At 34.8% G+C, this 12398-nt stretch overlaps 1 protein-coding gene across 3 annotated transcripts in view; it reads left to right on the top strand.

The window, feature by feature from the left end:
- The window catches only part of LOC132195522 (discoidin domain-containing receptor 2-like), a 136437-nt gene that overhangs the window by 88778 nt on the left and 35261 nt on the right, over positions 1-12398 (top strand). The window lies entirely within an intron of this gene.

Here is a 12398-nt window from a genome sequence, read left to right as displayed (position 1 = left end):
TGCCTTGGCTCATTTTGTTAAAAGGTTCCTTTTAACAGTGTCATAAAGTTTAATTAACTTTCTGCTTCAGCACTGAATAAACTTGATTAGGCATGAGAAACATGAAATTCCCCAAAATTTCCAATTAAATCTTTGTGCTCTATTTGATTAATCAAATTAAAATGATGCTTTCGTCAAAGGTTAATTAATAAGAAATGAGAAGTATTAAAATATGAAAATCATAAAATTTAAAATTCAAAGTATGTGTGTGCAATTAGTTTTGGCTTAATATTGATAAGATTTTTACAAAAGTCTGAAAAAAAGAAACAAATTTCATCATTATTCTTATGCAATCGATAAATTCTTGAAATCAACTCAATTTTTTTAGTCATTATTATTCTGGACTCTCCAATTTATAAACTTTCTTTAAAAAAAAGTTGGTAGAATTTGGAAAAATATCCAGCCGATTCAAATCATATTTTCCTAATTTATTTCCTCTAAAATCAAGTTCTGCAACTCAAGCTAATGAGAACGCCTCCCGCAATATTCCGTTGCTTCTCCAGAGGGCTGTCACTTAAAATTAATTGTTTGCCAAGGCAGGCTTGGCTCACAAATAAATATAAATACGCACCGCCTCATACACCGAGAGTTTGGAGAGAAAGCGAGAGTTGATGTCAGCTTTGGGTGAAACTTGGTCTTCTCATTAGCGAGAGCGAGGAGTCGGTTGCGCTTTGATTCTCAGTCTGCCCCACCAATTCCATTCTTCGCATTTTTTTTCACCCTCTCATTATTCAAGCTTTCGTTTTGAGCTCGGCAGCAAAAGAAGAAAGACGTCGGCGCTCGCTTTGAGGCGGTGGTTAAAGGGCCACAATCATGAAATTATAAACAAACTGCTTCTCATTAAAGTTTCCCGGTGGCATGAACTTGAAACGGCGGGCGCAGTTGTGAATTCGCGGCGCGCACACACTTGACGTGCGCTCGCTAGGTCTAAATGCTTTCGGAAACAAGTAGGAATAACAACGTCTGCCGCCGCTCACCTTTGCGGTAAAAATTTCACTCCGAAATTTATGTGCGGTTCGCGCCGAGGATTTCACTTGCTGGCTTAAAGTCCGTGAAATGCTTCTTTTTTATTAATTAACTCGCCGCGGCTAAATTAAATTTGCGAGAGAGGACATGCAGAGCAAAACCGACTTGAGCCAGACCAAAAGAAGAAAGTTCTTGATGTGCTCCCTTGAGGGTTCTTTTAAGGTCAGAATTTGCATTAAATTTTTACTGCGCAGGTTTTCTACACCCAAAGGAGGGAATTTTTATTTCATGCTGAGGGAAGCCTTTTGGTAACTTTTACAAACTTTGAATAAACACTTTTAAATATACATCTTTTTGATCTGAAACCATAAAAAGGATTATTTTTATTGAAAGAATTATTAAAATAATAAAATTTTGCACTCAAAATAAGCAATTTGATAACTCAAGGATGAAAAATTATATAGTTTTTGCTTTGTGTAAATTAAAAGTAAAAATTTAGAAGTTTGTTTTCTAATTTGGTGATTTTTTGTATCAGTGAAGTTCAAAAACGACTTTTGTCCTCAACGGTAGAAATATTTCCTTTAAAATAAATTAATAAATGGCTCTACCAGCTTCATTTAAGGTCTGCAAACTTATTTCACGGGCAAGAAAAAATACAAAAATTGGCTAAATTGTAAATTGTAAAAATGTAAATTTTTTCAAGTCAACGCTGAAAAAGCAATTCATTGAGAAATATTAATGTTGTCTTTCTCTCTTATTTTAAATTTTTATTTTGTCATTAATATGGATGAGTTCATGTATGGGGCATAGTTGCCCTCAGTTTTGAACCCAATAAACAAATTTCTGAAACTAAATTGAAAAACGACTTTTATAAAATAAAAAAAAAAAATATATAATAATAAATACATAAAATGAAATCATTAAATTTACAAAATTCATTTTCCCACCTATTTGTGTTTATTATCGGGGTTGAAATAAAATTGAATCCACTTTGATGTTTTTAAAAAATTTACTTCACATCAAAAATGTGTCCAATACAGAAACCTTAATGCGACGCTGTGCACTTTGAAGTCTGAAAAAGAAATTTCGGCGGCGTTCAAAGAAGTTACAAACCGCATCAATCTTGATCCACTGCGTCTTTTGTAGATTAAAAAGAAAATATTCAGCGCAGTCAAGCGAAATAAATGACAATTGACTCAGAAGGCGGTGGCGTCTGTCGCTGAGTGAAAAGTCATTATTGGCGCTGGCATGATCAAAAACTATTTTTGCGCCCCTCGTCCACTATGTGCTGGTTAGGGCGCCGCACAAAAGCGGCTGCATCAATTATGGAGGCGCGCCCCATGATTAATTGTAGTGGCGGAGCAATTGAAATAAATTGCTTGCAACTGACCTTCTTTACAGTGACCAGCAAGAGTGGCCTTTTATGATTCATATAAATTTCCCCTGTGCACGTTTCTTGCGGTTTTGGTCGGCCGGCCGGCCGACGGATGGACGCACCCTGCGTGCTGGAATTAATTTCTCGAGACGCTCGGTTGTGGGATTAATTTTTCATTAGACTGCAAAGAAAATAATTAAGCAAGTTTTTAAATAGACCCTAGTCCGGCGGAGGTTTTTTTTATATATAATCTCTCGTTATGAAAGGAAACTTTGAAAATCCATTGTATGAAGAAAAGCAATTTATCGAAGGGTCTGAATTAATCCTTGGTAAAGGAGAAGCCCAAGCAATCTGGAGTGCTGCTTTATTAAGGTATGCAACCCGTTCAACGAACGTGCTGAACAAAAAGCCTACCTACGCCCTAGCGGCACTCGAAAGCCTCTTGCATTTGCAAGGACAAAAATAAGTGTATTGGTAATTGTGCGACGTTGCTTACGAGTGCTTCAACCCCCTCAAGTCGAGCCTTTATTTAATGGGGAAATATAAATTGGGTCGCTGCACGCACTTTATGCAGTGGTGTCTTTTGTCCGAAACATTGTGGCTGGAAATAATTTCTTTAGAATTCAAGTGGAATGAGCTTGTATTGTAAATATACGGGCTGTGCACTACGTTTCTATTTTGTAAACGGCATTTAGTTGTTTAGAATTGCTCGGTTTAATTCCAACGCAGTGCTTTTCATTATTATACAGTACAGCAGTGTATGATTCGTAACGAAATGTAGCCTATTTACCGAGGCGAAAATGATGCACTGAAAATGTAGTTGAATAGTTGCAGCTTTTTAAAATAAATATAACGATTCAAATTATAACATGTGATTTTCACACTACAAAAAAAATCAAAAGAATTTGATGGAATTTAACAGGCAGAGCAAATAAATTAAAATTGATGGTAATAAGACGCCTCTCAAGTAAAAATCGTGTGCCATTAAATACCCTTTCCGAAACCTTTCAATAGCTTTTAAGAAACCTTTATCACTTCATGTAGTTGAAATGGAAGCTGAAGCCATTCGCAAACCTTTCAGATGCCATTATTTTGAAAAATTAATGGCTTCGGAAAGGTTTTGAGGGAAGCCTTTACGAAACCTTTCCGATCGCTGTACCAAGCCCTTCCATAAGCTTTCATAGCGACGCTTTATTCTTTTGTAGCGACACCTTTCAGATCGCTTTCCGAAGCCTTTCAGGTGAACAGTGACGTCATTTATTTCATGACGTCACGGGGAATGAAACATTTAGAAATTCGTTTTTGGTGACTATTTATTGACAAAAAATAGAAAAAAATCACAATAATTTCAAATGGAACTCACTCATCATCTTGCCGTAAAATCATTTTTCCCAAGAGAGAACCAAATTGTCGCGCGTCTGTTTCTATGCCGAGCGGGCGCATCCTTTGCACTTGCAGCAACTGAAATCATAAAAGAGACGGAAACATTAATTTGAGTCAAATAAAAATCGTTTTTTAATCACATACCTGCTAGATATTTGTTCCACGCACTTTTGAAGCTAGAGCCTATAAGGGTTGGTACCTGGGCGCCGTACTTAGGAGGCTGCTGCTCATCTGAAAACAAATTAAACGCGTTGTATTACCCGCAGTGATCTTTTTTTAATTGCATTTTTTTTTAATTATTTTGTTCTGATTTTCTCCATTCAAACTTTAAATTACAAAAGAAAACTCACCTTAATATTTAACAGGCAATCGGCGTTTTCCTCAGCTGTGCATAAAGCGGGCGAATAGCAAATTTTGAAGATTTTTTCGGCAGCATCTCTTTTTTAACAAACCATACCGGCCAACCGCCGAGCGCGACTGAAGAGAAACTCGCATTCTCGCAAAGGGGATGAAATGTGGCAACCTGGGGACTATTGTGTGTGCCGTGCATTACCTGAACCACCTGAACTGCATAAGGAAGTATGCAGCAAAACACTTAACAATAGGCACAGCGGATCGGGTCGTCCAAAATATAAAGAAATAAGAGACGCTCGCTGCAGCCCAAAACACAAGTTTATCACGGTGCTGTCTAACCTCTCTTTTCTTACACCCCAAATTTTCTTTAATTAATTATGCAAATCTGGGAACTCTGATAAATTTTAAAATATCATAATTAAAATGAGTATAAAAATCTGCATCTATTGGTGGTAGTTAAAATAAAAATTAATTAATTTAAGGGTTTAAGGTCACTAGTGCAGGGGTCAACCCTTAGCACCTATTGGAATAAAAACTTTTGCTTGCATTGCATCTTATAATTATGGACTGATGAGAGGTAGAACCATATTTTTCTGTTAATTACGTGCAAAGTATTAGCAACCATTAGTTTTGTGTGATAGACACGTTTTTTGCCATTCCTAAATATTTTTAAATTAACCCGTTAGAGCAGGGTACTTGCTATGCATATAACTTTTATAAGAAATGTTCAATAAAGATACAGAAAAATAATTACGTAGTTGTGACCTTTTTCTTGAATACATTTTTGTAATTAAAGTGCAAAATTGAGAAATTATGCATATTGCTAAAATTCTAAAAATTTATTTTTATAATATTTATATGGATGGATCAAAGCCGCATCTTTTGTGAAAATTCGATCAAATTATATTAAACCGTTCTCGAGATAATTAGCAAAAACTGAAGTTTCGCCGCCAAAGTAAGGAACGCTTGAAAGCGGAGGTCCACTTGCTGCAAGTGTGTGTCGGCGCTAAAAGAGATTTTATTTTTCGGTGAATGAAAAATGTGTATCTCTGGTTCTATCAGTCCGATTTAGGTGATTTTTAAAAAATCGAATATATTTTCTTAATTCAAAAAAGAAAGGTTATATGACACTTGAAGCCATCTTTAAGGCAAATGCCTCAATTTAATTTTTTCTCAAAATTGAAAAATGAAAGAATTAATTATTTCTTTATCAGGTACGAATTAAAGGAATTTTAAAAATCCATCCCGAAAAATCAATGTTTAGATTTTTTCCAAGATTATAAAAATGTATTATTGTTACTAGAACTGATAAATATAGAATAACAATTAAATTAATAATTATTTTTTTAAAACGACTTACTATAAGCAAAATGTTTCAACGCAATCTAATTACTATTTGCATACACGCGCAAAATGGCATTGTATTTTAGCTTAATTCAAACTTGCATTGCTTCAATGATCAAGTGAAGTTATTTTTAATAATAAATATTTTATATTTTACTTCAAACTGCTCTCCTCCCGCCGTGCACTTTAAAATTTTCGTAAGCAGAGCTGAGGAGCGACGTTGCATTTTCGACATAGGGCTCGTAAAAACATTCTTGACCGCGGCCCAAGCAGCAAAGAGAGGTGGAATAATTCTAACAAAAAAAAAAAAAAAGAATCTTCCCTATTATTATTGCAACCCGTGCGAGGCTTTGTTAGGACAGTGGCGCGGGCCCATGCAGTTGATGACGTCATTGCATTATGCTCAAACGCACGCTGCACTATGAAAAGCTACAGAAAGGCTTGGGACAGGGTCGCGAGATAAATAGAAAAAAATTAAAGATACGCGAACAAGCTGAATGGTTGCGGAATGGCTTCTGAATGGGTTCGTGATTCACGGGGAAATTGTCAACAAGTAAAATATAAAATTAAAGGCTTGAGAAAAGGTTGGGAAAGGTTTCATCAAAGTAAGAGAAAATTGGTCGTTTTCTTGACGGTCTATAGAAAGGTATCTTAAAGGTTTCGGAAAGGTTTAAAATCTCTCAGAATGGCTTCGGAAAGACAAGTTAAATGTTTCAGAAAGGCTACGGACAGGAAACAAATTTTACTTGAGCTTTTCAAATCAAACTACCAACAGATCGAGTAAAAGTTATATTTTTAATGAAGCATTTTATAAAATTAATGTTAATGAGGGCGATCCAAAAGCCTAACCTGGCCCAGGCTAACTTGACTTAGCACCGGGTTAACTTAGCCCACCAGCAAAATTGAATGGCAGGTCAAATTAGCCCGGGCCAGGTTAATTTAGCCTGGGCCATGTTAGCTATTTGGATAGCCCTCAATATTTCTATATAATTTTGAAATGTCAAGTTAAGATTTAATCTTTAAGCTTGTAAATTCCCCAGAAATCTGTCATTCAAAAAACGAACCATGAGCCGGACAAAAGCAATTTCTAGGTCCGATTCAGATCGAATCCATCGGGGGTCCTTGTCCGGTCACGGCCCTTGCGGCTCTCATTAAAATTCCGGGCCCGCCATTAGCAGTGGATAATGGCCTGTGATTCTGGTGCATGTGTATTATCACACGTAGTGGCCAGAAAATTTATTCGACTCGAGGAATGTGTGTCGTATGAGTGAGTCTGGCGAGGGGCTATTGAGGCATCGGCCCGAGGAATGCTGCCGAGCGCACCAGCATTTTAAACACACCACCACGGGTCACACTGCTGCAGAGTGTAGTGGAGTGGAGGAGCGTGTGTGTTTGCAATTGCACACGGCGCATGCAAAGTCGCCACCACTCCTTCCGGAAAACCAAATTCCGCTCACGCCGACCGCTCAAATTGCGCCACCGTTCGAGCCAACCCCAGAAAAAGACCGTTAACGGCAGCTGGGAGGCGAAAAAATCCGAAAAACTAAATATAAACTACAAACAAAGCAACCTTGCCACTAACAGAGATACATAGTCTCATTTTTTACCATAATGAAAAGTAATTTAATTTAAAAAAAAAATGTTTATTTTACAATATAGTTGAATTTTGATTAAATATAAACTAATTAATGACAGTAATTATCAATACATCTATAATCAATTTAGAAAACTTAATTCTAAATTGTGATTATATCAATAAATATAAACTGCAATATTCACATAATAATTATATTTAATAATATTACAATAAAACTGTATATAAAGAAAGAATTTTTTGTGTTTAAATTTTTTTTAATTAAATTATATAATTTATTTCTATTGTGACAATTTTGAAACATTTATTTTATTATTATCATAATATATTTAAATTTCAATATTTTGATCTCCACTTGTATGTGAGATGTTTAGTTATTTAAATGTATTTGTATATGTAAAAAATAAATGTAAAAAACATTTAAACATTCCATACCATTACTAATTTATATGCACATTGTTTCAAGTAAATTATATGATAATCCTTTTTCCCGTCGTTTGATTTTATAACTCATTTGTATCCAAAAAAGAACAAAACCATGTTTGCTTGTGAGTGTGAAATGAGGACTATCCAAATTTACTTTGGAAAATTTAGTGATAAATACCATGAATTACATAAAAATGAAGAAAGATCTAATATTAATTCATTATTTTTACTGATTTGTCTACTTGAAACAACAAAATTTACATTTTTTTTAACAAAGCTATCAATTAAAGAGATAATTTAATACTTTTTTTCTAAGTTTCATTCTTTTTATATTTTCCTGCCCCGATTTTATCAAAAAATATAATTTTTTATCTATCTTTTGAAACATGTCAAAATTGTCTACTTTTCACAAAACGTGACGGACAGACAACATACCGTCGTGAGTCTCAAAGTCACACACTACTTTTGCTTCAATAATGTGTCCGTTCATAACCCAGACAAATAAATCGCAATCGCACTTCAATATTGACAAAAGAGCGCGGCGAGTTTCCCATTTCGGAAGAGCGGAACAAGGATATAAATTGTGCAATTTGGAGCATAAACAAAACGAGAAAAATCAACAGGTTCGTCGGGCAGAGAGGCGGATTGTATCCAAACAGGCGCTGCCAGAGAGAGTAATAAAAATAGCCGGCGGACAGGCAACAGAGGATATTCTCCAGAGATAATATTTTTCTTGCGCTGCTCGGCAAACACGCTGCCACTGCTGATGTGTATGAGATTTCAATCAGAGGCATCGTGACCATGGGCGATGCAATACCGGCGCCAAGTGTACCCTTCCATTTATTTTCGCTTTTCCGCTGCACTGCAATCGCAGCCTGCAAAAAATGGATCGTTTCACACTGCACTGCTCACATTCATCCCATTTTGCTCTCATATTTCATCAAAAGTTGGTTTCATTTTATACCTCACATCGCCTTAAGCGTGTTAGTCGTGTTGTACAATGATACGTTTATAATTACTTGTTGAGTTTGCACGCTACATACAAATTTTAATTCATAAACTTCATCTTTGCGCTTTTGGAGTCACTGAAAATTTAGCAAAAGAACAGCTCAAGTTTAAAATGACTGATTTTGAAGCAGAATTGAAATTTTAATTAGTTTTTTATTGCTAAATTTGTCCAATCATCTATAGATTTAGAGATCAAATTTATCTAAGCTTTAAAAACTTTGATTAAACTATTGGATTTTGGTGAAGATTTATTTATTGAAAGTTGTTAATTAAAATGACAAAAAAGACATTTAGCACTGATGCCGAAGGATGAACTACCCGAGCAGACGGTATCTTTTTCTTCTCCGTCTTTGATTAGCTCTCAGCGGCAGCAGAGATATCGATTTGTAATTATGCTCTCTGCCGACTCGTAATTGAAGCCGGAACTGAGAAAACCGAAAGTTTGCTCGGCGCCCGGGGCGATATTATTATCGCAAGTCGAGACGATGATAATCGATCTGCTGCATTAGCGCGGTGCGGACCGAATCATGATTTATCGGTCGCTGCCTCAGCACTTCTTGCTCAGCAATTATTAATTATTTCCGTGCGCCTTTCGCGCTTGATTAATTGCCTGCGCTCCTTGGCCCTGTCTTGCGCGCCAGAACTCGCATTCATCCGGACACACCACTTCGATCTGCGAGAGCGAAAGAGAAACAGCCTCTGCTGCGAAATTTATTACGGCGTGACAATATTTTGAGAGATAAGGAAAGCTCTTCATTCCAAACGAATCGCTCCAGAGTTTCATCAACTTTTCTTTCCGCTCGTGAGGGCTTCCCTTGTGAGCGCCCTGAAGGCTGTAATTCCTTGTTGACACGTGAGGAAATGGACGGATGATATAAGAGGGTGTGAATCGTTGCATTTTATTCCCATCAAAGCAATCACTTTCTGAATAATTTTTCAAAAAGGCTTTTATAAAAATAGAAAAATATAATATTATAAGCAGATGCTTTTGGATAAATATTAAATACATTATTCTTTTCTACAGCAAAATAAAAAATTAAATTAAGTTGCAAAGTGTCTTCATTGATTGTATCAGAAGGCAATTACTGCCCAGGTATGTCATACATACATTCAAAGAAAAAATTATCAATTTACATAATAAAGAGAGGAAAATTATCTTAAAAAATCACATCAATCAAAAAATATTACATCAATTGCATTTATGGGTGAACGAGCTTATACAAAATTCCATTATTATTTGTTAAATTGGATGCGATGTTGAAATTTTGTTGCCCATGGGCTATATGAGCCCAGGTACCTCGAAGCCACATACTTTCCTAGGGAACCGACTCTCTACGGCCCTCTGAGCTTCCCTATGGTGATTAATCCGTCATTGTGTATTTGAAACATGCATAATTTTGTTTGTACGCAGAGATTTGCAAATTATCTCCACAAGAAATTTTGAGGAACCTCGTGGGAGATTATTCTGATTACTGCGTTGTTAAACCAACCCATAGAGATTAAGGATTGGACATTAAGATTAACTTTTTTAGAATCTAATATTTATGCAATTTATAAACTAATTTGATTGTATTTTTACAGCCATCAATCTTAAATACTTGGGATGACATAAATATTACAATTTTGGGGACCGAAGTCATTTTCAAAAAAATATTTGGTACTCGCTTAAAACACATTTGTGCACCGAATTCAATTCAATTTAATTGAATAGAGAGAACAATTTATAAAACAGTGCACATCAATTCACGACCCTTATCAAGCTGCGAAGCTTGCAAAGTCTGCTCTTTCCTAACTTTAATCCCTTTTTAATATAAAGCTCGGTTCGCGAGCAATAATAAAATCGCCCACACGCCATGGCCGTGCATAAAAAGGAGCAGCGCATATGATACGTGTGTATTCTCGGCGCGTATGAAAATCTCGCTGATTCAGCCGGAATAAAATGCACGGCGGGCCATTAGAGCGGGTCGTGTTCTATCTCTGGCCAATATGGACGATTTCGAGCTTTGTGCGCTCGCTCGCCCTCGCGTGTTTGCATTTCGTTAGATCGCGAGCCACTCGTGATTTTTCAAGGGCCCTCCACTCTCTGCTCGTCGCACAATGGCCCGAGAAAAGGAGCCAACCCTTCTCGTTCATTCATTAATTGTTCCACAGCCGCCGCCGCCGCGTACACGTGTCCTTTATGGGCAGGAGTGTGTGTGTGTGTGTTTTTTCATCCCCTAGCAGCTCTTTAATGATCGGTTAATAATGCATTATATTCCTGCAGACAGACTGCTGGCACATTTTATACATGGGTGGAAGTTTCCTTTCTCGAAAGCAAACACACTCTCGCCGCTTTTATATATTTCTGACCCCGCAGAGCTGGGGCTTTTTGATGAAGCAAAAAGTACCCGAGCCTCCAGAGAGCAACCCGTGTTATGAAAATTGCCGCCGTAATTAATACAGCGTCATTAAAAGTAACCTTCAGAAAAGGATTTTAGTTTTAGATTTTCAAAATTCCAAGTCAGAGACAATTTATACCAGAGTTAAAAACAATAAGCAAACATTTAAGAGTAATACGTATTTTTTAACCTACATTGATAATTCATTATTTTTTTTAACATAATTGCATATTGGAATCATTTCATCGTAGACATCAACATTATTTATATTGAATAAATTCCTAAAATTCCTAATAAGGTATTCAATTTAATTTCATGTTTATATGACACAGCAATAATGATACAAAAATTAATTCGTTTTACTGGTCCCATTTAATATGCAAAAATATTATTCGTTCGAATTTTGTTTATGAGTACATGATGGTTAAAAGAGATATTATTATATTCATAGAATTTTTATAATCTTGAAGTTTTTATTTTATTGCTTTCTTTCTAATCTAAGAAATATAATTTTTAGAATTTTTAGGTTTAATGCAAATATTACAAATTTATATAATAATAAATATTATGAAGAAAACAATTAAAAATATAAACTTTTTAATCCAAATTAAATACTATTTTATTTATAATATAATTTATAGTATTGTTATGAAGATTGCCGCCGTAATTAATACAGCGTCATTAAAAGTAACCTTCAAAAAAGGATTTTAGTTTTAGATTTTCGAAATTCCAAGCCAGAGATAATTTATACCCACGTGATGTATTCCAGAGTTAAAAGCAATAAGCAAACATTTTTAAGAGTAATACATATTTTTTAATTTACATTGATAATTCATTATTTTTATAACAGAATTGCATATTGGAATCATTTCATCGTAGACATCAACATTATTTCTTTTCAATAAATTCCTAAAATTCCTAATAAGGTATTCAATTCAATTTCATGTTTATATGACACAACAATAATGATACAAAAATTAATTCGTTTTACTGGTCCACTCTTAAACGCGAAATTATTATTCATTCGAACTTTGATTTTGAGTACATAATGGTTATAAGAGATATTTTTTATATTCATAGAATTTTTAAAATCTTGAAGTTTTTATTTTATTGCTTTCATTCTAATCAAAGAAAAATAATTTTAGAATTTTTAGTATTAATGTAAATATTACAAATTTATATAATAATAAATATTATAAAGAAAACAATTAAAAATATAAACTTTTTAATCTAGATTAAATAAATATTTTATTTAAATTTATAATATTGTAAAATAGATTGTCATTTAAATGCAAGCTTTCAGCATCCAGAAAAAGAAAAAAAAATGTCCAAAGAACTTGACTACTGTTATTTTTCTTGTGTTTATATTTTGTAATTGAAAATTTTGTTTGTGAAATTTCGCATGTAAAACTTTGTTTGTAAAACTCTCATCTTTTCTCTCAATTGTATTGAATTTGTATAATTTTGAATGTATGAATGATGTATCCCGTTATGGGCAGCAATTGCCTTTGTGATATATCAATAAACACAA

This window comes from Neocloeon triangulifer, unplaced genomic scaffold, assembly GCF_031216515.1.
Source record: "Neocloeon triangulifer isolate White Clay Creek 2 clone unplaced genomic scaffold, ASM3121651v1 ptg000009l, whole genome shotgun sequence".
In the NCBI taxonomy this organism is placed as follows: Eukaryota; Metazoa; Arthropoda; class Insecta; order Ephemeroptera; family Baetidae; genus Neocloeon; species Neocloeon triangulifer.
This window is presented reverse-complemented; position numbering and strand designations above follow the sequence as displayed.